Genomic DNA, 24,992 nt, shown 5'->3' with positions numbered 1-24,992 from the left:
AAGTAAGCTTGAGCATACATCCTGGGGAGTGATAAATTAAAGGAGTGGGACTTAAGCTGAGTCTCTTGCAAAAAGATCACCTTGGGGGAGAATGAGCCCAACCATTTTAACATTGCCCCTCTTTTCTGCACATTTAAAAAACAATTTACATTGAAGGTAATTATCTTTACAGGCTGAGACATTCTTCAGGATAAAACAGAGTGCCTTATCTCAACCAAAAATTACTTGTTACGCTCTACCCTACACAAAAACCGAGATCGAATAATTCCTTTGTTGGAGTTAGCTCTATTCCCTTGATGACCAATATACCACAGCTGTCCCCTTGACCTCTGTACTTTGATTTATTCCAATCCTGAATCTTGGCCGTTGCTGGCCTGCTGTTTTCCTGGCCTTTTTTATAATGCTTCAACCCACTACCCCTCAACCCCCTCCCATCCAAACCTACCTGAGGAAGTGGGCGGCCCTTACCTCCCCCCTTGGCCCACCCAGCACACAAAGGCACCTTGACCTGCACCTGGTTACACGTCTATCCACCCTCCCCCTCCGTTCTTATTGATCTGAGGCTACTGACATCCGGAGTACATACGTCATAAGAGCAATAAAAATAATAAATACAAGAGTTTGTGCTTAAAGTGTCCACACAGACCAAAAAGAGACCAACTATCTCTGGTTTTATTAGCCAAAGCTTAACCCCCCCCCCTAACATGGGAAAAATCAGCTCAACTCTCACACATGATGTGCTAGCAAGAAATGGAGTTTACAATTAAAAACCTTGCCTCGAGAATCTCTAAAAGCCCTAAAATTCCATCTGTTTCAAGGTACCAGATTCCTGTAAAAGAAGAGATTAAAACGATTCTCTTCTAATAAAACCTAGTAGCTACCATTAAAGACCCTAGAAGGGGAGAGCAGAGAGTAATGATAAAAGTGAACACAACACATAAAGTGCCAATCTACTATAAGGTACCAATCACCTAAAAAAGAAGAGATTAATAACAACTTTTCTCAATACAACATGGTAAATACGATTGTACCCGCAATGGGGGGGTGGGGGGGGGGGGTGGGGGGAGTATAAAGTGCACTAGTGAAAGTGAGCACAATGCATAAGGTGCAAAGTGCAATCTAACTTTCCCTGTAAAGGAAGAGATTAGTAGCAGCTTTACCCAATACAGCAGAATAATTACCATTAATCGCTTCCGAAAGGAAGAACAAAGTGCAATAGTGCAAATAGGGCGATGGTAAAAGTGAGCCCAGTGCATAAAGTGAAAAGTGCCTAAAGTGAGAAATGCAAGAAACAAACAGCTAGATGCATCAAGCGAAATACCGTTCACACTACCACTCTTGTGAGGCCACGCCCACCCCACCCCAGTCCCTATAAAAGTCGCGCTGATATAATAGCCGCGCACTAGTACTTCGTAAATCCTGAGGCACACCCGGGAGAAAAACGCTCGTAATTGTTTTTAAAAAGGAAAAATTTCTCACTGTATTTACTTGCTTTTAATTGCACTGCCACTCACTTTGGGCACTTCTCTTCTCTGAAATCCTCACCAACACCCCGCGCTGCGGATTTTAGCGCTGCCGTGGGCAGAGGAACTCTTCGTCGCCATTTTGCGCCAGACCACTGGCCACGCCCACTCTTGTGAGGCCACGCCCTCCCATACCCTTCTTCAATGTGCATTCCCCGGACGCGCAGCGGACAAGCGCAGCGGGCGCGCCGTCTGCGCGCCGAAGGCGTGCCAAAGGTAAGCCCGTCTGCACCCGTCCGCGACCGAACGGGGCATGGGGCATGTCACCCTGCCCATATTACCCAATACTCCTCTGCTGACCTGCTCGGCCTACATGCCCCCTGGCCTCTAGCCCCGATTGCCCGTTCGCAGCTTGAACATTTGGGCCTGGGACACGCTCGAGAAGACTTTCCTGAGCTTGACGCCTGCATGGCTTCTCCCCCCCTTCGGCCCATCTCTCACCCCCCCTCCCCGCCCCCCTCACATCACCCCCCAGCCTCGAGCTTAAAGTGGGCTACCTCAACACCCGCTCACTAGCAAAACATCAAACGGAAATTTATCACCTTCTAGAGACCGATAGTCCCGACATACTGTTTTTAACTGAAACCTGGCTGCATGATGGATCCTCCCCCGACATATTGGCCGCCATTCCGCCTGGCTATTACATCCTTCAAGCCAATAGGGCCTCCGGCAAACCCGGAGGGGGAGTGGCAGCCATCATTAGGCTTCCAATTAGATTTTCCATCCTCACCATACCTTGTATTCCTCAGGTCGACTGCCTAGCACTCAGACTGGAATCCTCAGTGTCACCCCTTATTTGTGTCTTAGTCTACCGCCCTCCTCAGTTCATGCCCGATTTTCCGTCTATGTTCGGAGATCTTTTATCCCAGGTAGTCATTAACAACTCTAAAATACTAGTCCTCGGAGACTTTAACTACTGGCCCCAGAATGAGAAGGAAAGTGCCTGTTCTGTGGCCTTCTCCGACCTGCTATACAGCCTGAATTGCGGTCAACATGTTAACACGACCTTGCATATGAAAGGCCACACACTGGACCAGGTCTGGACCTCCAACTTAGAGATCTCGGCTCCCTTCATACTGCCGTGCGTATGGTCTGACCACTCCCTTATTTCTTTTTCCCTTAAAGCTCCTATCTGCCCCAGCAGGCCCCTGGAAGCCAATTTCTCAGCCCGAAACTGGAATAAAGCTGACATCAGCCAATTCATCGACCTACTCAGCACCTCCCTTCCCCCTGACTCCGACTCAATAGACACTCAAGCTTCTAACTTAAGCCACTGGCTTGAGTCCGCCAGCGACGTGGTTGCCCCCCTCAAACGGGTTAAAATTAGACGCCCTCATGACGCTCAGAAATGGTTCACCGAGGACCTTAAAGTCTTAAAACTCGGACTCAGACAAGCCAAGCGCCGCTGGTGCAAAAATTACGCCCCGAAGCTAGGCTAGAGTTCTTAACCCTACTTAAAGGGTATAAGTCTTCCATTGCGCTAGCCAAAACCATGTACTTTTCCAACAAAATCGTGGAGTCAGCTAACAAAGCTAAAAACATCTTTTCGATTGCGGAGGAGCTATCGCACCTCGACAGGGTCTCCATCAAACCCCTCCCTTCTCAGGGGCTCTGTGACTCTCTCAATCACTTCTTCGTTGAGAAGATTGAGAAAATCAAAAACAGCATCTCGGTGCTGCCCCTATCTGACTCCTCTGGGTCCCCCATTAACCCCCACGCTGACCCTCTTAACCCCCACTCTCTCACTCAGATGCCCCTCATTTCAGAGGCGGACTTCCCCATCCTCCTAAGCAAAGTCACCTCAGGATCTCCCACTGACTGCTGTCCCCCCAAGATCCTATGCGAGGCCTTCACTGCCTGCCCTGCCCCCCCTTGGCACTTCTGAACAACTCCCTCACTTCTGGCCTAGTCCCTAGTACCTTCAAGGCAGCTGAGGTAGTGCCTATCTTAAAAAAACCAACAGCTGATCCCACGATCATGAGCAACTTTCGCCCCATCTCCCTCCTCCCTTACCTTAGCAAGGTGCTTGAGTCCCACGTCCCTAACATCCTAGCTCGTTTGTTGAGCAGTCTCACTTTCTTGACTCCCAACAGGCCGGGTTCAGACCCGCCCACTCTACAGAGATGGTCATACTCTCTGTTATCGAAAAACTACGCAGGGGAGCCGACTCTAACACCAGTCAGGCTCTGGTGCTCCTGGATCTGTCGGCCACTTTTGACACGGTCGACCATGTCATCTTGGTCGACCATGCCAGGCGGGCTGGAATTGGGGGCACTGCCCTTGACTGGGTCCGCTCGTTCCTCACCAGCCGCCAACAAGCGGTCCGGCTATCCCAGTTCTCTGCGGACAGGGTAGGGTTGACTTGCGGCGTGCCACAGGGCTCCTCTCTGTCCCCACTCCTTTTTAGCTTATACCTCACCCCTCTGATCAGTTCCCTCCGAGATAAGAATGTCACTGCGTTAGATTACGCTGGCGACATCCAGCTAGTCTTTAACATCGACTCCTTGGACCAGTCAGTCTCCGATTTTCAAGCCACCCTTTGCCACATCAGCAACTGGATGGGGGCAAATCATTTGAAACTCAACCCCGACAAGACCAAATTGGTTCTTGTCGGAGGGCCTTCCAATCCTTGGAACTCCAACTTCTGGCCCGCCAGCCTGGGCCTTCTCCCCGCCCAACTGACTCGGCCAAAAGTCAGGGGGTTATCATCAGCAAAGACCTCTCGATGAAACCCCAGATAAATGCCACCGTCTCTTCTTGCTTCTTCCAACTATGCAAAATCCGGAAAATCGCGCGTTTTCTCACCACCGAAGCTCTTACCTTGGCCCTCTTGGCGTTAGTCATCTCCAGAATTGGCTACGCCAACTCCTTGTACGTAGGCTGCCTTGTCTTTAAATCTCTGGCCGGCCTAGGTCCTACGTTCATCTCCTCCCTCATTCATCCCTATGTCCCCTCCCGCAATCTGCACTCGGCTCACCTGGCTCTACTCATAGTCCCTAGAGTCAAGCGTAAGAAATGAGGAGGCTTAAGATTCTCGTTTCTAGCTCCATCTCTCTGGAACGCCCTTCCCTTGGACATAAGGTCGGCTCCGCTCTACACCCACTTCAGATCCCTCCTTAAGACCCACCTATTTCGCTCTGCGTACAATTAAAATTAAAATATTCCCCTCTTCCCCGGTCCCTCTTACTCCCCTTCGTTTTCACTCGGCTATTGCTATCTTCTCCCCCGCACTGTCCAGGAAGCTGCCTTACTGTCCTTTTGCTTCAGCGCCAAGAAACTGTATAGTGTATGCTGCGCTTTATAAATGCCTTTCACATCACATCACATCGCAAAGAGGCAGATTCTCAAAGAAATCTCAAATTGAGATTTCTTAAATGGCAATGCATGAATTTAAAATAGCTAGCGATTTCGCTAATAGGGGTCGCTATTTACCGTGAAATCAAACTGCATGGTAAATATGGAAAACTGTGAAAAATGCACTAAAGTGCATCTTTCAAAGTTGTATGTTACACACACATGTCCTTGGGACATGTGTTTGAGCACTACCAGTGTCCAGGTCAATTTAAGGGGTGCAACAGAGTGCCCTTTGGACACCCGTCACCCTTGAAATTGCATTCTCAAATTGCGATTAGCTAATTGCTAATTGCAAATTCAGAATTCCTCCCCATTCATTCCTATGGGCCTCTTGTCCCATAGGAATTAATGAGATGTTGTTCCTTATTTGCAAATCGCACTCTGCGAGTCGCAGATAAGGAATATTTAGGAATTGCTAATATTTTAGCAAATCCTACATGCATCTGATTTTGCGAGTCCCTAAATGCGAATCCTTAAACTTCGAACGTTGATGCATCTAGCAGTTAGCCTGCTAACATTACATAAGATCATGTAAAGTCTGAGCTTAATATATTGCACTACATTTCAGCTTCATAAAACTAAGTTCAGTCCCAAAATTCCTCATCCGGTTGGGTTATCCCTCATTTCTCAAATTTTTCTGCTTGCCTGGAATATCTCTTGTAGTAGCTCTTGGGCTTCTTCACGAATAGAACAAAGATGGAAGTGTCCTCTCCATAAGACTTTCAGTTTGGATTGCTGAACGATAGAAACCTGCGCTCCTGCGCTCTTAAATCGACCCATCAAGCCCACGAAATGTCTCCGGCGACGTGCTGCAAACGCTGACATATCAGAGAACACTCTCACTTTGGTTCCTTCGGGTAGGACAATATCCCTTCTTTGAATTGCCTTAGTTAAGATAATCTCTTTGATATGATAGTCAGAAACATTCACAATCCTCATCCTAGGGTACTTAGCCCCTGAAACTTTCTGGGAAGGAACCCTGTGAGCCCTCATTATAGTAAGGCCCTCTGGTGCTTTCTCAAGTATATGATCTCTAATCAGCAACTCCATATAGGCCAAGGGGTTAGACTGATTATTGATGCGCTCTCCTCTGGCATCCCTGTGAAGTGCAAATTTGAACGTCTATCGTAGTTCTCCATCTCGTCCATCTTCAGTTGTGAAGCCTGCAGTTTTTTCTGTAGAGAGGCAATATCAGAATCAAAAGACAAGGAATGGTCCTCAATGTCTGATACACATTGCTCCAATTCTTTAATTCGCTCTGGTATTTGCTGAACCATATTCTTGATTGTATCCAATCTCTGAGGAAGTAAGGAAAGCTCTTGGGCTTGGGAGGTTTTGTATCTCCTTTAACTTTTGGGAGACATCTAGGGCCATGGATTCTGGGGAAGACCCTGGGGGGACCATCGCCTGGGGGAAGGAACCTGGGCATATCTGATTCATTGAAGTATTCGCCACCCCACTTTTCTTCTGCATGGCTGTTCCTCTCCTAGCCTTCTGGGTTAGTGCTGAAGGGCTGGGGACTGAAGCTCCTGCTCCTATTCCTGTCCCCCTCAGGATCATCTGTCGCATGCTTCACAGTCCAAACCCCAGAGTGAATATCTACTGACTCTTCACTGGACGCTGTTTAGATAAGCTAACTTTCCAGCGTTTTTTTTAAATTTGTATTTTTTTTTTCCCCCTCCATATATATAGGAGCTACTGCTTCACCATAACAAAGCCTCTCAGCTTGTACATGCAGAGGTCTCTGCTCCAGACCCCCAGATGGGGCAAATCCAAAAAACGACTTCCTGCTTCCAGAGGTAAGTCTCCTAAAACTTTCTGTGCCGCCCACCGCAGCTCTGTACCCCGCTTTACCTCTCACTTGTCAGCACACAGGTTCATGGAGCAGTTGTTTATCTTGTTGCTCATGACTTCACGGGGGCTGGAGGTGCAAAAAAACTCATGATTTTTACCCCCGAAGCCTCCTACAGGGATTTTTTCACAGGCCTGACAGTTCTACTGCTATGGATCCGCTGTGAACCTCCTCTCACGGGTTGCGGATAAAGTATGTCTCCCACTGCTCACCGCAAGCGCAACCCGGAAGCAGCCATCTGTGCGTCCGACTGCAGCAGGAAGGGGAGGAGTGACGTATCTCAGCAGCGCGGCATCGGGCTCGTTTGTATCGCAATCTGAACCCCAAAGTCAAGACCTGTGGTTAAGTTTTAGACAAATAACATGCTTTCTTAAAAACAACTTTAGAAATACAAAAAACGTCCCACAGGTTTACCACAAGGTGGGTAAGAAATGGAATAGTAATGTTTAGTACGTTTTGCAATGTTTAGCAATACCAATCACACAGGGGTAAAATACAAATCATAAACCAGGTAGTATACTCAGTAGACCACCAATAGTTGTAAGTTTTATGCCAATAAAGCACACAATTCGTCAGATGTAAAAAACAAATCAGAAGATAGTTTTTTGGAAAAAATATATATATTTTTGTCTGTTTATTCAAAAGAAAAACACATTATTAACACAATTGTAACAAATCATTAAAAAACATACATGTGGTATGTCAAACATTTCATAAAAAGCATTTAAAATCACATAACGTAAGCATCAAGTTAAAAAGTTCAAAGGAACAAGGGTCGACGCGGCGTTTCGGTTACAGGTAAACAATAGACAACCTTCTTCAGGACCAAGTTCTAGAAGGAAACACATAATTACTTTTTTTGCAAACCCAATTTTTCATGCAGGGCAATTTTCCAAAACAACATTATTACTAAGCTATAACATTTGACAATTGGTGCTGTTTTTACAATTAAAAAAATTGGGGGGGTAGGTGGTTGGTCATTTCGGTATTGCTAAAGTGCATCACGCGTTAGTACTAATACCATTTAGTGGGTCACTCTATTTGTCTATCATAGCAAAAGGGGAATCACTTATGTGGATATGTTTATTCATTTTTCTCCACTATAAGATTACCTCACATTATTGATATTGTTAGGAGTGCATCGAGTCTTATTGCTAGCACCACCTAGCAGGTCACAGTTCGTATATTTGGGAGGGATTCACTTACATGGGTATGTGGGTAGATTTTGTTCCTATTATCTCCACTCTGAAATTACCTTAATGGTTTTAGTGACCTCCAAATAAATCCAGGAAGGCCCAGGGCCGGTTCTATGATCCGGTAGTGAGCTGATATAGGTTCTCACTGTTGTCACAGATGTCGTAGTGGTGTCTATAAATGACGATAAAGTTTTACTTTAGTGATATTAGTGCTCTAAGCATATTGAGCCATAATGTAATAATGTGTCAGATCTCTGAATAGAAAATTACTACCTTGAGATTGATAAAAATGGAACTCGCTCTGGTAGTGGGAGCCACCGATATAAATCTTCTGTCTTGCTGTAAATAAATGCCCCTATTAGTTTATTGCAAATAAAGGAGTGATAGTCAACTGTCTACTGGTTTTTTAATTAAATAATTGTACTCACCCAGATTTGAATGACTGGCAGTTGTATATAATACACTTGCTTTTCAATTTGCTTGTGTATCAACTTTTAGCGTTCATTTCGTGGTGGGGGCTATCCTGCCACTGAGTCTATGGGGATTTAAACAATAAAAAATATTTTGTTGGGGTCCCAATCCATCTTACTGCATGCTTAATCTTTATATCAAACAGCCCTGTTAAGTGAATCTTAGTAATTGGGCTTGAGGTTTCTACTGCACAGATATAACTTGTTTTGTCAGTGTTGTCCCGCTTTTTTTATAGCCCTCGGTTCACTCTCTATGTTTTATGCACGTGGACAATTCTGTGCAGGCATCCACAACAACAGTGTGCTTGAACACTCAGTTGTAGACCTGGCCCTGGCGATAAACAGTATGTGAGCGCCATCAAGGTCTCGCCATTGTTTCCCTTGCGTTTATCTTTGTAGGCATAATTTTACTTAGTTAAAAACCATGCCGATTAAAATTAAGGTAGCGTTTTTCCTTGCCTTGAACGGTTCAAGCTTTGTCTCCTTACCCGAGGCTTTCAATTCGAATTGAAAGCCTCGGGTAAGGAGACAACGCTTGAACCGTTCACCGGTTCACTAGGCTTGCTAAGCTTGCGTAGGGTGCATTTTCACTCTAGCTAAAACGTTACTTTAATTTTACTTGGGATGGTTTTTAACGAAGTAGAAATATGCCAATAAGGATAAATGCAAGGGAAATAATGGCAAGGAAAAACGCTACCTTAATTTTAATCGGCATGGTTTTTAACTAAGTAAAATTATGCCTACAAAGATAAACGCAAGGGAAACAATGGCGAGACCTTGATGGCGCTCACATACTGTTTATCGCCAGGGCCAGGTCTACAACTGAGTGTTCAAGCACACTGTTGTTGTGGATGCCTGCACAGAATTGTCCACGTGCATAAAACATAGAGAGTGAACTGAGGGCTATAAAAAAAGCGGGACAACACTGACAAAACAAGTTATATCTGTGCAGTAGAAACCTCAAGCCCAATTACTAAGATTCACTTAACAGGGCTGTTTGATATAAAGATTAAGCATGCAGTAAGATGGATTGGGACCCCAACAAAATATTTTTTATTGTTTAAATCCCCATAGACTCAGTGGCAGGATAACCCCCACCACGAAATGAACGCTAAAAGTTGATACACAAGCAAATTGAAAAGCAAGTGTATTATATACAACTGCCAGTCATTCAAATCTGGGTGAGTACAATTATTTAATTAAAAAACCAGTAGACAGTTGACTATCACTCCTTTATTTGCAATAAACTAATAGGGGCATTTATTTACAGCAAGACAGAAGATTTATATCGGTGGCTCCCACTACCAGAGCGAGTTCCATTTTTATCAATCTCAAGGTAGTAATTTTCTATTCAGAGATCTGACACATTATTACATTATGGCTCAATATGCTTAGAGCACTAATATCACTAAAGTAAAACTTTATCGTCATTTATAGACACCACTACGACATCTGTGACAACAGTGAGAACCTATATCAGCTCACTACCGGATCATAGAACCGGCCCTGGGCCTTCCTGGATTTATTTGGAGGTCACTAAAACCATTAAGGTAATTTCAGAGTGGAGATAATAGGAACAAAATCTACCCACATACCCATATAAGTGAATCCCTCCCAAATATAGGAACTGTGACCTGCTAGGTGGTGCTAGCAATAAGACTCGATGCACTCCCAACAATATCAATAATGTGAGGTAATCTTATAGTGGAGAAAAATGAATAAACATATCCACATAAGTGATTCCCCTTTTGCTATGATAGACAAATAGAGTGACCCACTAAATGGTATTAGTACTAACGCGTGATGCACTTTAGCAATACCGAAATGACCAACCACCTACCCCTCCATTTTTTTAATTGTAAAAACAGCACCAATTGTCAAATGTTATAGCTTAGTAATAATGTTGTTTTGGAAAATTGCCCTGCATGAAAAATTGGGTTTGCAAAAAAAGTAATTATGTGTTTCCTTCTAGAACTTGGTCCTGAAGAAGGTTGTCTATTGTTTACCTGTAACCGAAACGCCGCGTCGACCCTTGTTCCTTTGAACTTTTTAACTTGATGCTTACGTTATGTGATTTTAAATGCTTTTTATGAAATGTTTGACATACCACATGTATGTTTTTTAATGATTTGTTACAATTGTGTTAATAATGTGTTTTTCTTTTGAATAAACAGACAAAAATATATATATTTTTTCCAAAAAACTATCTTCTGATTTGTTTTTTACATCTGACGAATTGTGTGCTTTATTGGCATAAAACTTACAACTATTGGTGGTCTACTGAGTATAATACCTGGTTTATGATTTGTATTTTACCCCTGTGTGATTGGTATTGCTAAACATTGCAAAACGTACTAAACATTACTATTCCATTTCTTACCCACCTTGTGGTAAACCTGTGGGACGTTTTTTGTATTTCTAAAGCTATCTCCCCTGTCCCAAAGTCGACAGTTAAGGGGGCCTCCTTGAAAGTTTTTTGATTTCTTAAAAACAACTACACTATGATTAGTGAGAGGGAGAGAACAATTCTAAAAGCATCCTACGAGAAGAATCTGAGTGGTGTTGGAAACTGGTATTGGTTACTGCATCAGAGCATGAACAAGAGGCTCATTGAAGAAATGCTCCCTAAAATTGCTTAGTAAACAAACTGTCGGTTTAACATCCAGGAATGTCAGTGAGTGTGTGAGTTTGGGAATAAAGGATTGAGGGTGGCCAACTTTAAAAGAATGTCCTTTCTGTTCAGAAGCTTGGTCAATTAGACTCCTCACAGATTGCACAAATGGTTCCCATCAATTCCTAAACAGTGCTTTAGATGCAGTTTGGCTGGGGCAGGAGACTGGATCCATATATTTTTTACATGGCATACATTTCAACACTTTTGGGAGGAGGTGTTTAGGTTCATTAGTCGTTACATGTTTCTGGTTATCCTACCCTCCATGCCACTGGTTTTATTTGGGTTTTCTCCCACAAACAGTCAGGTGCCAAAATATCAGCAATATATTGTTTTTTAACAATAGCGATAGCCAGATCCCTGGTGCTGCAAAATTGGAGATCACCGACTGTGCCTACAATGGGTCAGTGGCTCACTAAGCTGAATCGGACCTATCAATTTGAAGAGGCCTATGCAAAATGAGTAGGGTTGCTGTGTAGATTCAGGGCTACTTGGGAGGGATATATTTTTGTTACTTATGCAAATAAAAATATGCAATGTTGGCTATTTTCTATGGAATGAAATATTCGTTTTTTTTCTTTACTCTGTAATGATTTTTCATTTTTATTAACAATCAGATTGCTGCTAGTTTTGTTTAGTATTACTTATGAACCTATCTATCTTTATTGTAGGTAATTCATGTTTGGATATAGGTTATATATTATGTGAAATAAAATATGCATTTATGGTATTTATTGTCTAATGCATTATGAGATTGGTTATTATGAAATGTTTTACTTTTTCTCTTGTACCATGATTATTGTGTCTGTTTTTTCTGCCCAATCAAAATAAAAAATAAAAATGAAAAAAAAATGAATTCAGCTTGAGGTTGTTTTGAGAGAGCCAAGAATGGGTTTTGACTAAAGTGTTATTTAGTTGAATGACGTTGCATAGGTAGGATGTCTTTAAGTATAGGTGTGTGTCGGCTGCGTACATGTGGTATGCGATGTTCGATTGGTTGAGGATTTTAGTTAGTGGTTCCATATATAGGTTAAAGAGTGTGGGGGAGATAGTTGACCCTTGGGGGACTCCACACCTCACTGGTGAGGATTCAGAGAATGAGTTGCCTTGTTTGATGCATTGTGAGTAATTCTGTTGGAAAGAAGAGAACCAAGAAAGTACTTTCCCAGACAGCCTCATTTGGTATTCTAGTACTTTTAGTAGGGTGTTGTGGTTGACCGTGTCAAACGCTGATGAGAGGGCTAGGAGGATGAGTAAGCACGAGTCTTTGGTGTCTAGTATCTTCAGGGTGTTGTCCATTATGTGCACAATGGCTGATTCAGTACTGTGTCCTATTCTAAGTCCTGATTGACAATTTTTGAGAAGGTTGAATTGGTCAATGTGCTGGCTCAGTTGTTTGTGAGCACATTTCTCCAGCAATTTATCGAGAAAGGGGATATTTGACATCGGCCGATAGTTGCTCAGGATTGAAGGGTCAGCACCCACTTTTTTCAAGAGGGGTATCACTTGACCAGTCTTCAGGCATTCTGGCATCTTGCCTTGTTTTAGCAATGAGTTAACAATCTCTGTTGGTATAGGCGAGAAGATGTGACCTGGGGGCATATTAGCAAGAACCTTGTTAAAATTATCGCCGTTTAAGCGGCAGGAAACTGCTGCTAAAATGGCGATAATGGGCTTGCTAATATGCTTGATAGAATTCCAATAGAAGCCCAGGTTAGATGTGCAGGACACTGTTTGTGATTTGCATGACACACCGCCCAGCCTGCACCGCAACTCCGACGCCCTTTGATGCCTGCTGAAGCCTGCAGTTACGGGTATTCACAACGCCAGCACTCTCACCGACTCCATCTTCTCCAGGGCCTGCATCCTGTTATCACAGCATTGATAACCGCTGAGGGTTACTCCACAAACTCACCAACTTTGCACCGCCTCACCAGAGCTGACACCTCACCGCCGATGCAACCAACTTTCCCTGACCTTGATTCGACATGTCGTTTCCTAATGGACACGACTCCTCGCCTCCCCCGTGGCAGTCAGAGAGCCGGCCTCAACCGCAGCACTGATGCCTCACCTCCACGACGCTGTGCATCATCATAGACTTAGTTTCCAAGGTACTGTTTGTTTGGGAGTCCATGTGACTCCGTGCCCGATGCCACGCATATCGCGACTGCTGCTGTTCTTTGGATTTATTGCTGTCACGACATGGTAATTGCACTAGGCGAAGCTATTTGTTTTCTTGAAGCTTTATTTTGGAAATAACTTGTTTTAAGTGCTATTTATGTATGTTGGATTTTTATTGTTTTGGTCTTGTTGAGTTTAGATAAAGATACTTTATTTTTATTAACTAGTGTGGTGTTTATTTGTGGTGTATCACTGTATTACTGTGTGTTTTGAGTAAAAATAATTTACACATTGCCTTTGGGATAAGCCTGTCTTCTCATGCCAAGCTACCAAGGGGATGAGCAGGGATTATCTAAAGTGTGCATCCCCCTTAACCTGACTAGAAGCGAGGGTTCCTACTTGGACAAAGGTGCATACCTTAACCAATTAGAGTCCCCCAGTTCTAACACCGACCAACTAGGGAAGGAGACTACATTGTCTTGGTTAGGTCACATGGTTGTCATTGTTATCTTATAGCAGCCATGAGGATTTCATGTATGTTTCCCCAATGCACAGGACTAATTCATTATTTTTGCACTGTGACGGGGGTCTTCCTCACAAGATTCCAGCTGTGTAGAACATCATTTCTGGTCCAAAGAGCAGCAAGCACCGATGCCACTTTTTATTTCTTACTAATTTAGAATTGCGTGGCATAGTCATTAGCGGGTTCAGGACTGGAATTGGATTGAATGAAGAAAATTGGGAGGTGCAAGTCAGACTTTTAAAAACTTTATATTGGCCCCAATTTGTTCTAATCCTGCTACAGTGGTGCCATGTTCATGTGTGCATTTTTCTCTTGGCAGGTGTTTTTTCTTCTTATGTGTATGCATTACGGTCGATGGCACTGAGCAATGTCTGGGTTTTTAGCTACTCCTTTGTTCCACAAGCGGGGAAAACTCACCTGTAGGGTGATTCGCTTATAGTTATATTTATATAGTCCCTGCATAACGATGGTGTTCGTTTATTTCAGCTTGACAATGAGGTGTTTGTCAGCTCGTTGGTTTCTTTTGCTTTTCAGCATTTGTCCGTTGCAGGGGGAGGCAGTATCATCTGTAGCCCATGGTCAGTCTATTGAGCTGTACACTCATGATGGCAAGAAAACAGGTAAACAACATTTGCATCCAGCACCAAATCACACAGTGACTGGCATTTTGGACGTATAGTGAGTGTTATTCGTATCAGGCGGCTGAAAGAGCTTCCACTGCTGTTCAAGCCCTATGTTTGGGTACTCCACCTTATGGCCCGCGGGGTGGTGAGGGAAGGGCCTGGTCACCCAAGCAAATCTTGAAAAAAGGGTGTTGGTGGACCCTTGGCAAGGACACCTCTGGTATTGTTTTGTGGCCCATTGAACATCTGGATCTTGCTTCTCTGTAGGGGTACAGAATTATGAAATTTGAATTGGGATCTGGTTGTCAATGTGATTGATAGTGCTTGCTGGGTGTAGAAGACCTGCGTCTCCCTTAAAGTTTCGTACACTCTTTTACTTTCACGTTTGCACTGTAAATAGCTTTGCAAATCCTTTGTGATTTGAATTACATTCGGTGAAAGAAACAATCTTGCTATGGTGTTTCATTAATAAATCTGGTCCCATATGTTTTCCCTCATGCCACATACATAAACGTGGTCGATTCTTCCTTTATTGGGGTCCTTGGTCTGTCGCTGCTCGCACTCGCATGGTCCCACTCCTATTCTTCTGCTATTAATCTGCAAGATTTGGGGGCATATTAGCAAGGAACCTCGTTAAAATTATCGCCATTTTATCGGCAGGAAACTGCCGATAAAACGGCGATAATGGGCTTGCTAAAATGCGTTATAGAATTCCTATAGAATCCCAGGTTAGACGTGCAGAACATCTAATCTAGGATTCTATAGGAATTCTAAAACGCATATTAGCAAGCCCATTATGGCCGTTTTATCGGCAGTTTCCTGCCGATAAAACGGCGATAATTTTAACGAGGTCTCTTACTAATATGCCTAAAAGCCCCTTCTGTGAGAGTTGGAGGGGCCTTGATTGAGAGAGTGAGATTATACCAAATCCATCCCACACGCAGGCGGTGCGTTTCGAGCCGTAGACTTAACTTTGACAATGCCCCCCCCCCCCCCCCTTCACCCCAGACTGAAATCAGAGCCAGAGTAGAAAACACCATCCAAGTTCAAAGTTCATATTATTATTGACACGAGATATCGAAAGAATAGCCGAGGTTTCTGTAATGAAGAGCCAAGGGTGGACAGTATCAGATGGATGAAGACGAATCTGTTATTGCATACTATGGAGGGGCGCTATGCAGTGACCACGAGTTGTGTACCTATGCTGCCCCTGCCCTAATCCTCTCTCTAGATTGATGGGGGCAGGTCTGGGGATCACCCACCCCAGAGAATGATCACATTCCTTTACGGTTCTCACATTAATGCCTTTATTTTTATATACCGCGGTTGGGATTACAGCCTGAACGAATACAAACACAGCCAGCAGAGGACACTTTCCCTACCCCACACACCATCAGCTGAATGGCCTCTAGGCGCTAGGTTGTCAGTTCTTAATGAAGCTGATGGCCTAAAGCTTGCTGGACTCTCATGTCTGTGATGGTAGGCATCATAATGATGAAATACCTAAAACCACAATTTGCTCTCCGCAGTGCAAACTCGAACAATTTGATTAGTGCCACTTATGAGCATAGGGGACTATTCATGCAGGTGCACCAGAGACAGAGTCAAGCGACTGGCAGAGACTGCACACAGAGGCAAGAGACAGGCTAAGGCACTACAAGAGCACTGCAATGCGTTTACCTTATCCAAACTACTTTCCTAATGTTCTGTTGGGTGTTTGTATTTCCTCTAGCCTGAGGTTTTCCAGTTACTTGTCACCAGTGCCACAGAGGAAACCAGAGAGCTGCCCAAGACTCACACCTCTGTATCAGGTACGCAAAACTGTGCGGAGAGAGGGCTCTAACAAGAGAGAAGAGCACCAGCCACTTTTCTCTTCTCTTTTTGCCACCTGTGATGACCCACAAAGGGTCATCCGTACTCTGTAAGACCAAGAAGGGGAGGACAGAACGGACATTGCTGTAGGTTAGCTAGTTTTACCATTTTTAGGTCTTGCCTAGGCAGTGCATGCGCTGTCTCTTTGAGACTGCTGTATCAAGTGTATCAGGTTAGAGCACACCCATTGTTTCTGATTTGTTTCTGTGTGTGCCCTTCAAAAATACTTGCTGCTAGCCCTGTTACTTGTAGGGTCTCACATCTGGCAATTTATATGTTTCTGTGCACTATTTGATTCTTTTGCTTCAGCTCATGTTATAGGATTGTCACAAAACACGCTCAACCTACTCTGTAAGTCACCTCCTTATCTCGTTTCTTGTTTTCCTTCCCCCATTGTTGGCATCCTTGATATTTCCCATCCTCCACGTGGTCCCTCCTGCTCTGTCCTTGTTTTTAGGTCAAAGCCTGCGATGGCTGCGCATGCGCAGTCTAACTGGCGAGATCTAGTGAGATTGAGGGAGATTCACTAGCAGGCTTTAATCCCTGCCCCCCTTTCCCATAGGCTAAACGGTGGCCAGCCATTGGGAAAGAGCACTTTCTTTCAAAAAGTTTTCTCTTTGAGCAGTCCCACTTGGACTGGCTCACTTGGCTTCCTCCCGTCGAAAAAGGATCCTTATCTTTATGAGGCCATGTGTTTCAAACACATGGCCCCATAAAGATAAAGCTTTTGCAACTAGCTGAAATACCACCGTCTACAAAACGTACGAAGTTGACATCAGTTAAAGAGACTGTTTACTCGAACATGCTCCATTTCAAGTGTATTTAAGCGCATCCATTAGGACAAGATGCCTTAACTTTCATGACAGACTATCAGCGTAACAAACGAGAGTCCCTTCATTGTAAATTTGAGTGCAAATGTTCAAGCTACTTAGTATAGCTGTCTGCGTGCTTTTGTTTGTTTCCTAAATACCCCACATTCCATTTGGCAACAATGGCGGAATACGCTACACAACGATACGTTTGAGCCTCGCGTACCTGCTTCCTGTGGCTTGCTCCTCAGCTATTCCCAGAGGCGCCCGCCTCCCTCGTGGTTTCCTGGTGAACAGCAGACTTCCCGAGTTGTCGGCGAGGCTGAACCACTGTTCCGTTCCTGCTGAGCCAGCTTTTCCTTCGCTCCTTCTCGTGTTGCTGGTTCCGTCTCACACCTGCAACCCACCCCGCAGGCTTGGTATCAATGCCATGCAGGACTTGGAAACACGTCCGGGGCCGCCGTACTCCTTGCCGATGGGCTGCCGTTGACCGGCTCCGGCCACTTATAGCCGCCACCGCTCCTCGATCTGAGAGGCCTCCTGATGACGGATCCCTGCTTGGAGCCACTGACCTCCCTGTTCCTCCTGGTGATTCCTCAGCATTTTTATTTGATCCTCGCTGTTTCTTCCTGGCGACCACAGCTCCGTCTGGTCTCTCTCGGCGGCGATTGATCCCAGGCACCAGGTAACACGTATCTACACTTATTAAAAGCAATTCAGTGCATAATAAAATTCTAATTAAAAAGATATATAATAGTGCATAATAATACTTCATCCAAAAAACATAATCACAGTACTTAAGTAAACAGGGCCTTATAATGGTAAAGTACATACGTGCAATATAATAGATTTCAGTCAGGAGTATATAAAGCTTTAAGAAGTATTCAGAATTCTACTTGCATTCATATGTTACGGCTTCCAGATGTGAAATATCCTTTCTTCTCCTGATTGCCGTTTGTATAACAACAATAACTGTTTTGCAGATGTCATCGTTTACCAAGGGTACGGATATAATTAAAAACATGTTTATAAGAATACAATTTATTTGCTAAAAATAAAGGTCTTAAAAAAATTTCCTAAAATCCCGGTAAAAACTGCAAAACAGAATAAAGTGCAATGTAGACTGCAAGGACTTTCCATCACAGGGGCAATGTGGGAGATTATAGCTCCAATTTTCCATTCTAGGATAAGGAATCTGGTAATGTAAGGTACCCATCCTTAACCTTGTTAAATAATATCTATGCTGTAAGTTTATTACCGTACTAAGGTATGGTTACATACCCATCAAGAGCGGGCCTTCACAATAAGATCTAACACTTGGTTTCTGACCTAATCCCACATCTCTTGCAAGTTCCCTCAAATTTATTAGTCTCATCTTTAAATCCTGGTGATTCCTCAGCATGTTCCTTTGATCCTCGCTGTTACTTCCTGGCGACCACAGCTTTGTCTGGTCTCTCGCGGCGGCGATGGATCCCAGGCACCAGGTAACACGGATCTACTTGTCGCATATGGATGTCATTGAGAACGTTGCCTGCTTAAATAAACAGAATAATCCATGCTCTGTGTGCAGATAATGAATTATTAAGGTCTTTGCTTCTTGTATTGATCGTAGGTAGCTGGCATGTGTGCACCAGTGTGTCTCCGGCTGCATGTTATGCATGGGAAGGGGTGGGGAGCAGTGGTGCTTGAAGCAGTCTTGTCGCGCCGGGCGGGGCGGAAGAATGAGGGTCTCGCACTGCCACTACTCCTAAGGACACACAGAGAAACCTGTTTGATCTCAGTTTGGTAATAATTTATTTTCTACATTGTGGCGGCTTCTTTAAGCAAACATGCAAATGGGGAAGAATAGTGAAGAGTTAAGATACCTTAATGACATAGAAAACAGACTAGAACGAGCACTGTAACCTGTGTCACCGTTCCATAACCAGTATTTTATGTCACTGTGCTAAGTGTACAAGCACAAACTATACGATGGCGACGAGAGCTCTACTGGTCTGTGTCATCTGGACTGATACAAGTGGTAGAGGTAACAGCGTCAGACTTTCAGTCACTATTTTTTTATTTTAATTAAAATGCCAAAAGAGGCTGTCTTCTTTCTTTCTCCAGCAGACCTCCTACTGAGCATTTTCACTTCTTTTTCCCTCTGATAGTCCATTTTTGTAAACCAGGTTTATGAGTGTTTACGGTTGATTTTGGGTTGCCACCATGTGAGTCGCTATTGTATGCTGGTGGGCGGAGGAGGAATTGAGAAAAGGTGGGGGCTGTGGAGCCGCTATGTGGGACTGGGCGAGGGGGTGGGACTGCCACATCCGTTTGGGATCAAGTCGATGGGAGCCACAGCTTCTAACGGGGAAAGAACTAGACCACACCACAGCAGTTTGTTTGCTTGACCCTACTGTTCAAAAATGCATATGTGTGTGTGTCGCTCTGTGTGTGTGTGTGTGTGTGGCTGTGTGTGTGTGTGTGTGTGTGTGTGGCTGTGTGTGGCTCTGTGTGTATGTGCCTCTGTGTGTGGCTCTGTGTGAGTGTGGCTCTGTTGTTGTGTGGCTCTGAGTTTGGCTCTGTGTGTGTGTGTGTGCCTCTGTATATGTGTGTGTGTGTGGCTCTGTTTGTGTGTGGGTGTGTCCCTGTGTGTGCGTGGCTCTGTGTGTGTGTGTGTGCCTCTGTGTGTATGTGTGTGTGTGTGTAGCTCTGTGTGTGTGTGTGGCTGTGTGTGTGTGGCTTTGTGTGTGTGTGTGTGTGTGGCTCTGTGTGTTTGTGGCTCTGTGTGTGTGTGGCTGTGTGTGTGTGTGGCTCTGTGTGTGTGGCTCTGTGTGTGTGGCCCTGTGTGTGTGTGGCTCTGTGTGTGTGTGTGTCTCGCATTTGCGAGAGATTAAGCATTGGCATTGTAAATGACAATGCCATTTACTTATCTGTTTTCAAAACCAACCCATAAATAAAAAGTTTGTCATTTACAATGCCAATAGCTCTAACTTTTTCGAAGGCGAGACCAATTGCATTGTAAATGCTTTTTTTTTTTTGCAGTTTGTATATAACACGAACTCGACCCAAATGCATTGGAGCGCTTTACATGAGCACCAGTTACATTACACAAGAACACATTTATTCTTGATGGGCGTGGTGGGGCCGACGCAGAGACTTAAACCAGGACCCCCAGATCCAAAGTCAGCAGCCAGGGCCGTTCGGTCACATCCTCTACCCAAGTCCTTTCTTTATTTCCATACAATTTGGACTTGTTTCATGAGTGCTATTAATCGGAGGTGGGGGGCGATTTTAACTAATAATTTCGGAGTAAATTCTAGGTCAGTGCCATCGGGCATCAAAAACGAGCTGGACTTTTAAAATCTCATCACTACTACAGTTGATAACCTGAATTCTATCTGACTGTACAATGGCCCCTGGCGGAACTATGCCAAATTTGTGCACGTTAAAATAAGTCTGACTATCAAATGGAAGTGATTTTACTTTAGAGCGTATAGGTGCCACATGACATGCTCTCAGCAAGCATGGAAAAGAAATGCAAACTGTAGCTCATTAGAGACGAGGAGAGTTCACTCTGTGCCCAAAAAAATCTAACAAAATCAATAACATATATTTATTATCGGCTGTCTGACTTTAAACTATCCTCGGTTTGGAAACTACGGAGCATATTATCAACAGTTGTATCGCCACATTTCCGGCACTTATTGTCGGAAAATCTGCGATGGTACTATCGCGCAATCATCAAGGCGTCACTAACATGCATTAGAGCATGTTAGCTGTGGTTTTTGTAACACTTCTCATGTTAGCAATATACATCTCTAATGAGATGCAAAATAGGCGTTCCTACGAAAAACAACACGAAAAAAGTCGCAAACACGACATCGCAGTATTTACAATGCGGCCCCGGAACCGCGGAGCGATAAAAAAAGCAGCGGTAACCGCAGTTATCGCCGGATTCTTACGTCTGGTAAAAACTTGACTTTAGCATGTTTTGCATGGGAGGTGGATTCTCTGGTTAATTCCACACTACCCTATTAACAAGCTTTTCGTTAGCGCTGTGAAATCATTGCTGGATTTCACACGCTAATGATGATGACCACAGTCCATCGCTGGATTGTACATCGCCTGTTGGCAAAGCGCTATTAATACGCCGCAATCACAGCGATGTAATTCAGCGATATAGGGTGATAATGAAGAACGTGCTAAGCGTGATTTGCAATATTTATCACGTGTTCTTGGTAATATGTCTCTACCTTCCTTAATTCCCTACCCTCATAGGCATGGCTAATTTGTGTACTTCCTTCAGTAGTGGTCCATGAACCCTAAATTTGAATCTATGGGAAGAAACTGCCCTATTTGTTGGTAATAGGTGCAAAATTGCTCTGGGCATTCAATTGCTGCTGGGTGGTCAGTGTTAAGTCTGCACTGTGTCTCCCACATCTTCTCTAGCAACAGCAGCACTCCTGAATGTACTGCATCTTCCTCCGTGACTGTGGCCCCCAACACCTCCACCGCGTGTAGGCTAGAAAACGAGTACCTGGACCCGCTCTTGTAGGCTTATGGGTAACTGTTTTAACCCTGAAATCCTTTTGCTCATAAATTATTGCATCTTCTTAAAATTTTTTATTTGTCTGCCTGAAATTCTTAGTGAAGTTGGAGTCCGTCATGCTAGCATCCTAACAGAAAAGAGCGTTGCTTGTCTGTTACACATGGTCAGTGCTTTTGATATGTGCCTGTGCTCCTCTCTGTGGTGCTGGACGTTAGAGTGCCACCCGTTGAAAATGAGGGAAACCCATCTACCTTAAGTAACCTGCCCAAATCCCTGTGCTCTCCTCCTTTCATTCCAGGAATATATTCTACTTTTTCTATTAAGCAGAGTTAATACATTTGCAAATTGCAGCTTTAAACTGCCCCCCCCCTCCCACCCCAATGCTACCATAAGTTAGAAACCTATGCAACCACTGTTTTCAGAATGTTCTTTTTTTGGTATAGTGTGCACTTGTTTTTTAAATGAATATTCCACTGCAAACAAAAAAAGTATATAAAAAACATTGCCATTTACAACATCCCTAGCTCTGAACTTTCAAAAATGCGAGACCGATTGCACTGCAAATACTTGTTACTGCTTGCTTTCAACTCTATGAGCACTGCTTTGCAACCCTTGTGATTTAAATAGGGAATATTTACATTTCAAACATCCAAAGACTCGCCATTGAGGTTAAAGGTCACAGAATTCTACTTCTTGGGATTTCAGCTCAAGTTCAAAGTGTGCACACTCTTTTGTGATCCAGCAGTATTAAAACTGCTATCCTTTTTTCCCACCTGCAACACATAGAATATGTTTTCCATGGGCATTAAATAGCTGAAGAATTAAATGTATCTCTTCCCTTCTCATCGTCTCCTTCCCTGTGTCAAGCTAAACGCACAGAGTACAAAAACACCCATATCCTGCCCAAAGTATTCATCACAAATATGTTCATCAAAACTTTTTTAATTCTGATTCTGCTTCTATATAACCTACACACAACAGAGTCATGCAGTGAGACATGGCAAAGATCCCACCTTTATCCGATGCAGGAACTATTGACTGACTGTTGAACTTGGCCCCCTCTGCAGAACCACCCCCAAACATTTTGCCCTCACCCCTTTTGATTTGCTGAACTCGCTTTTGTTGGCTTTAGGACTGCGCATTTTACCACTGCTCACCAGTGCTAAAGTGTAAGTCAAACTCCTGTAAACATGGTAACATTGGTTTACACCCAATTAGCATGTTTAAATTACTTTGAAGTACAGAGTAAAGTGGTGTTACATGTACCCAGGGTCTGTAAAATAAATTGTACTAGTGGGCCTGAAGCCCTAATTGTGCCGTAAATCAATGGGAGGGAGAAGAAGGGAGTTGCGATTCATTCAGCTTCCTTATCCTAATATCCAAAATCAATAGAGAATGAATCACTTGACCTGAGTAACCAGGGCTAGCAACTTTGTAATAAGAAACCTTCAATCACGTTTAGCAAGGTCGTAAGGCGGTAAATCTTGGTTCTCACCCAAGTCTAAAAACGTGTACGCGTCATCATTGGGCTCCCTTTTGTAGTTCGCTTACCTCCACCAGGAGGAATACCACTGGTTATTGCAGTAGTGATTGAAGATACAGTGAATGTGCTCAAGTGAAGTGAAATTTTAAAAACTTGTATGTCCTTGACCAAAAGATTTTTAATGAGTCAGGAATCAAGTGCTAATAAAAACAAAGGGGTGCCTCTGTGGACGAGTTACTAGTCCTACGCAATACTAGTGTCCAGTGAATAGGTCGACATGTCTCAGCCCTGTGTGTACGCCTGGACGGTCGATGGGGCTTTCTCAGGACCTCAAAAGGAAGTGTGGAAGTATCCTGTGTATTACACAAGTACCTATTAGGAACTACACTGGTTCCATTCTGTGTGGAGAGTAATTTATTTCTTCAAGCTCGGCATTGCGGGCTTCATCAGGGGGCTGGTGGGCACTTTATACCTTCTGCTTTGTAGGGTGGCTGCGACTTGTGCTCACTCTTACCTCGGCGCCCGGGAATGCCCTAATTGTGCCATCAGCTTAAGTAGCTTTTTCAAACATGTCTCAGGTCTGCCACTGCAGCCTGTGTGTGCAGTTTATGGTTGAAATGCCATTGACACATATATGTGGCCAAAATTGAAGAGGACGCATTGTTTGCCTTGTGTTGCTTTTGTTTTGTCCTGAACTTCCTATTTTGTATAATGTGTTCCTCAGAAACTTTTTTACTACACGCTGTATTGTTTACCTTGTTGTTTGTGTACCGTGTTGAGTGCCATTGTCTTAAATGTCCTTGGATTTAATTATTTATCTTTTGTCAATACATTTTCTTCGAATTGCATTTACTTATACGGGTTACTCTATATCTGAATGTTTCTCTTTTTTTATGTTCATGATTCTTTTCCTTTGAATAATTAAATGTTTCTTATGTATTTATTGTGTATTTAAGTGTTAAACTTGAACCTTTGTTTGGATTCCAACATTTAGAAAGTTGGCATTGTTTTGCCCTAACCATTTGGCGCCTGCAGCCTGTTCCTGTGCACATAACTAGGTGTAGTTTGCAGTTGGTCTTTGTATATTCCTCCCAGACAGCCACACAATAGAGAGTCTGGGTGTTGACAGGATGGATCATACTGACTTGACGAACAGGGCGGAGCTGCCACCTGTCACACTTGCACTTCAGAGACACTGCCTCAGCTCACAAACAAAGGGCTTCACACTTGCTTATTGTTGCTACATACAGACTAGGACCAGGACAGGAAAGCAGTACATTCCAGAAGTTTCTTCCACTTCAAAGTGTGCACCAGATATAACTAGTGGACACTCAGACTCACTCTTCAGTACACTACCAGACCTGTGTATATAACAGAAGAAGGACTACCTTGCTGCCAGCAGACTCTCCTGCTGCTTGAGGCCTGCTTTGCTGTATGAGAAGTAAGACTGGACCTTCACCCTTCATCCCAGGCTACTTGAGTGACTCCAAGGGCTAGTTTTCTGGCCTCCCGTTCTGAGCTATAGGGACAGAACAAGCTCCAGGGGCTTCTCTGCAACTGCCCAGCTGACCTGCTGCACCGGACCTGCCTGAGCCCTGCTGGCCTCTGCTGAAGTGAGTGCCTGATCCCAAAGAGGTGCCTCCCAGATCCTGGACCCTTGCTGTGGCATCACTTGAGCTCCTTGTAGAAGAAAAGGGGAAATCCTGAAGTTTTGGGTCTTCAGGACTGTGAATGGGTCAGTTCATGGCAAGAACTTATCGCTTGCACCAACCGCCAATGAAGAGCTCTCGTGAACCTGACTCTTTGCGTGACAACCAGCAATGTGCGATCTGCACTTCGCGCTGCAGCATTGTCAGCCTGTGGTGACAGCCAATGTGATGTTACAGAACCGACCGTCCACAATGCCTGATAGGATCTTCATGGGACTGTCTGCAACGCCCAGCCTGCTCTTCTTGCTACAACGA

Source organism: Lissotriton vulgaris, chromosome 1_1, assembly GCF_964263255.1.
Source record: "Lissotriton vulgaris chromosome 1_1, aLisVul1.2, whole genome shotgun sequence".
NCBI classification, from domain to species: domain Eukaryota; kingdom Metazoa; phylum Chordata; class Amphibia; order Caudata; family Salamandridae; genus Lissotriton; species Lissotriton vulgaris.
The sequence above is the reverse complement of the archived record's forward strand: the minus strand, read 5'-3'. Positions refer to the sequence as shown.